The sequence below is a fragment of the Schistocerca cancellata genome, unplaced genomic scaffold (genome assembly GCF_023864275.1).
Source record: "Schistocerca cancellata isolate TAMUIC-IGC-003103 unplaced genomic scaffold, iqSchCanc2.1 HiC_scaffold_349, whole genome shotgun sequence".
NCBI classification, from domain to species: Eukaryota; Metazoa; Arthropoda; class Insecta; order Orthoptera; family Acrididae; genus Schistocerca; species Schistocerca cancellata.
The window spans coordinates 45,001-50,000 of NW_026046367.1; the positions used below are offsets into that span (position 1 = coordinate 45,001).

Sequence of the window (5,000 nt, forward strand, 5' to 3'; positions counted from 1 at the left end):
TGATGTTGACAATGCCGCCCACAGGCACAACACAGCCATCTTTGGGAATGTGACCAAACTACATTGCCATCCGGCCCAGAAACGACACCTCCATCTACAGGAATCCAACGAAACTACGCCAACCATACCTCCAAAACACGGCACCGCCATCTATGACAATGTGACGAAACCACATGCAATAGCTCCATCTACGCGAATCGGACGACACTACGTCCACCATGTCGAGCGCACCACAAACAAAAATACCGCCACCTGCAGGTCCCCCGCAACATGACCTGCTGCACCGATGATACCGCCATCTATGAGACGCCACGCCGACTACGACATCGCTAGGTCCCACAGTGCCCATTTTCCGACGCCACCCACAAACCCTGCATCATCTGCCCACCACAGGAGCCCCAACGCCTGTGCCTGCGTCGCACGAAGTCGTCGACCGACAATCGCTCCACCCGCACCCGCACGTGCCCCACCCCAACCGCCCAAATCGCAACTCCAGCGGATGAACGGCGGACTCTTCCCGCACTCGTAACGTGCAATCCGCCCCTATATCTTGCGTTTCATGAAGAGTTATATCGAATATGCCATATTCCCGCTGTCCCTATACATGCTGTAAGTAGCTCGCTTGCTACAGCAGCAGCAGCAGCAGCACCACCTCCGCGCGCTTCCCTGGGGGCACTGAACCGCAGGATGCGAGACCCCACGCCCAGTGGCAAACAGGGCTCCTCTCAGAATATAGGCGGTCCCTACCCCTCACAACGATGACGGTGGGAGGGCCGTTTTACGAGACCATTTCCTGCGGTGCCAACGCTGTCGTAGAGCCGATACTCCATCTTTGGTACAAGGCAATCATTCCGCTGTAAATCAGTACGTCACTCGTAGTTCAGTCACCTCACAGCACTGCTCAGTAAACTATGCAGGCCCACATAGATAGATTATGATAGATTATATACGCAAATGCCCCTATACATGCTGAACGTCCGTACACACAAAATGAACCACACGTCAGCCACACACTCTATCACACACTACTCTCTGCCTGTAACAGACACAGATACAACTACTAAGCACCAGCATGGACCAACGTCCGGTGCATCCTATCCGCCACAGTACACCAACTACGCTATGATAACCAGACCGGGAGGTCCAATCATAAAACAGAATACCCCACTCGTCCGACAACCACAATTGCTCAGAGAAGCCACCAACACCCACACATGTCCTACACAGGGGTGCACCCATCACCACCACACTGCCTCGTCTTACAGCACAAACACACTGGCAGGAATGAAACACACAGGTCTGCCGCAACCACAGACACGGCTCGCCCCCTCTCACTGGCGAAAAGCGCATCCCGACGTGACATAACTCCTTTGACACACTGACGCTGCCTCGGGCATCCACGTCCTACGGTCGATATCAACGAACCTCCCCCCCCCCCCTCCCCCCCACAACACGCCATCCCATACCACATTGTGTACCGTACCCAAACCTAACGTGTACTGTACTACAACGCAATGTGTACCATAACACAACCCAGTTTGTACCTTAACCTAACCTATGTCACCTTAACCTAACCTATGTCACCTTAACCTAACCTATGTCACCTTAACCTAACCTATGTCACCTTAACCTAACCTATGTCACCTTAACCTAACCTATGTCACCTTAACCTAACCTATGTCACCTTAACCTAACCTATGTCACCTTAACCTAACCCATCTTGCACCTTAACCTAACCCATCTTGCACCTTAACCTAACCCATCTTGCACCTTAACCTAACCCATCTTGCACCTTAACCTAACCCATCTTGCACCTTAACCTAACCTATGTTGCACCTTAACCTAACCTGTGTTGCACCTTAACCTACCTCAATTTGCACCGCAATGTAACGCAATTTGCACCGCAATGTAACGCAATTTGCACCGCAATGTAACGCAATTTGCACCGCAATGTAACGCAATTTGCACCGCAATGTAACGCAATTTGCACCGCAATGTAACGCAATTTGCACCGCAATGTAACGCAATTTGCACCGCAATGTAACGCAATTTGCACCGCAATGTAACGCAATTTGCACCGCAATGTAACTCAATTTGCACCGCAATGTAACTCAATTTGCACCGCAATGTAACTCAATTTGCACCGCAATGTAACTCAATTTGCACCGCAATGTAACTCAATTTGCACCGCAATGTAACTCAATTTGCACCGCAATGTAACTCAATTTGCACCGCAATGTAACTCAATTTGCACCGCAATGTAACTCAATTTGCACCGCAATGTAATGCAATTTGCACCGCAATGTAATGCAATTTGCACCGCAATGTAATGCAATTTGTACCGCAATCTACCCCCACATTGTGCCTTAACCTAACCCACATTGTGCCTTAACCTAACCCACATTGTGCCTTAACCTAACCCACGTTGTGCCTTAACCTAACCCACGTTGTGCCTTAACCTAACCCACGTTGTGCCTTAACCTAACCCAAGTTGTGCCTTAACCTAACCCAAGTTGTGCCTTAACCTAACCCAAGTTGTGCCTTAACCTAACCCAAGTTGTGCCTTAACCTAACCCAAGTTGTGCCTTAACCTAACCCAAGTTGTGCCTTAACCTAACCCAAGTTGTGCCTTAACCTAACCCAAGTTGTGCCTTAACCTAACCCAAGTTGTGCCTTAACCTAACCCAAGTTGTGCCTTAACCTAACCCAAGTTGTGCCTTAACCTAACCCAAGTTGTGCCTTAACCTAACCCAAGTTGTGCCTTACCCTGCTCTGTAATTGGCATATGACACGTTACATTAATGTATTGTCCAACCGCAACCCGCTCAGAATGTTGTGTACACAGCTACGTGTCATCTCCCCATAACAGCTGCATTGCAGTGTGGTACGCCATAGAGACGTGTGGGAGTAATGGACGCAGTGGATGGCGATCAGCATGAGCCGTCTGTTCATGTAGTGGCGCGTGTATGCAGACGTAGTAGTCTCTTCTCACACAATGTGATAGCACGGTGCCCCGCGTTCCACATCTGCGACATGCTACAGAGGCCGGTTGACAGTTGGTCGCGCAATGGACATCGCATACGTACGGGGGCACCTTCCACGTGCCCTCTAGTCGGGCACATTTTGTTGCGTGGATGTGAGCGGATGTAGTGTGTCTTGACACCTGACAGGCAGGCATGCAATAATAGTTGACTTTGCAAACGGGGATGGACGTGTACGTTTACTGGTGACGTTACGCAAATGAACAACTGGTAACCCGTTGTGGTGCGGTTGTCCTTGCTGGAGGTACATCTGTGAGGGCAACGATCGGTACAGCTACGAAGCGGTCCCCACCATACCAACGAACGTGAATGTGAATCTGGGTGTGAAGCGATACGCGGCTGTGGGTGGGTGGGACTGTCCCCGGCCGGTGAGGGGGGGCCGCCCGGCGTGCTGGCCGCGCGGTGCGTGGGCGCACGCGCTACAGCCGGCTGGTGGGGGCGCCCAGTGGCAGGCGCGCCGGCCGACGGACGCGGCAGGCGGCGCAGCTGCGCGCCGGGGCACCCTGCGCGCGGCGCCGTGCAGCCAAAGTGGGTCCTCGCCGGCCCGGTGCGAAGCGCGGTGGACATCTGCAGTGTGCTGGTCCGATTGAGGACTGTGTGCGTTGAGGATGCGCCGCCGCCCGGCACTCGGCGCCGCGACGCCGTCTGCTGCTCGGTCGCCCCAGCGGTTCTCGCTGGTGGTTTGTATCGCAGTTGTGCAGACGTGTTGGCACGTGCGCTGTGCTGGGAGAGTTCGCTTCGGCTCCCACGTGGGGCCTTTGCCCTTCTGTGGCGCTGGCGTTGGAGCTGCCGGTCACCGTAGGTGGCGCGTGTTGTCTCCCGCCGGCAATGCCACGACAGCACGCTCCCGGGCCTCTGTCGGCAGCGGCAAGCTCAGTTGGGAGCACGGGTGGTCGCACCTAAAGCGTCTACTCGCCTAACTCCGGGCGATTGCGCCTCTCTCGAACCCGACCAAGTACTTAGGACGGCGCTGCGCGCCGCCGGGACCTGAGAGGGTTTCGAGGTGTATTGTGCAGGGGAGCTCAGCCTCCTCCTGTTTGCAGAATAATTGAGCGGACGCTTGCGTGTTCGCGCGGGCCCCTGGGACACACTCCCGGGCGGCCGGCTGCTCAGCTCTAGTTGACGCAGCTCCCTGGTTGATCCTGCCAGTAGTCATATGCTTGTCTCAAAGATTAAGCCATGCATGTCTCAGTACAAGCCGCATTAAGGTGAAACCGCGAATGGCTCATTAAATCAGTTATGGTTCCTTAGATCGTACCCACGTTACTTGGATAACTGTGGTAATTCTAGAGCTAATACATGCAAACAGAGTCCCGACCAGAGATGGAAGGGACGCTTTTATTAGATCAAAACCAATCGGTCGGCTCGTCCGGTCCGTTTGCCTTGGTGACTCTGAATAACTTTGGGCTGATCGCACGGTCCTCGTACCGGCGACGCATCTTTCAAATGTCTGCCTTATCAACTGTCGATGGTAGGTTCTGCGCCTACCATGGTTGTAACGGGTAACGGGGAATCAGGGTTCGATTCCGGAGAGGGAGCCTGAGAAACGGCTACCACATCCAAGGAAGGCAGCAGGCGCGCAAATTACCCACTCCCGGCACGGGGAGGTAGTGACGAAAAATAACGATACGGGACTCATCCGAGGCCCCGTAATCGGAATGAGTACACTTTAAATCCTTTAACGAGTATCTATTGGAGGGCAAGTCTGGTGCCAGCAGCCGCGGTAATTCCAGCTCCAATAGCGTATATTAAAGTTGTTGCGGTTAAAAAGCTCGTAGTTGGATTTGTGTCCCACGCTGTTGGTTCACCGCCCGTCGGTGTTTAACTGGCATGTATCGTGGGACGTCCTGCCGGTGGGGCGAGCCGAAGGCGTGCGACCGCCTCGTGCGTGTTCGTGCGTCCCGAGGCGGACCCCGTTGAAATCCTACCAAGGTGCTCTTTATTGAGTGTCTGGGTGGG

General features: G+C 53.7%; 1 non-coding gene across 1 annotated transcript in view; it reads left to right on the plus strand.

The window, feature by feature from the left end:
* The first annotated feature begins 4,170 nt into the window (after positions 1 to 4,170).
* Positions 4,171 to 5,000, plus strand: part of LOC126118181 (small subunit ribosomal RNA) — a 1,909-nt gene continuing 1,079 nt past the window's right edge. Inside the window, exon 1 of the ribosomal RNA XR_007525628.1 lies at positions 4,171 to 5,000. This exon is cut by the window's right edge and continues 1,079 nt beyond it. This is a non-coding gene — a ribosomal RNA (small subunit ribosomal RNA).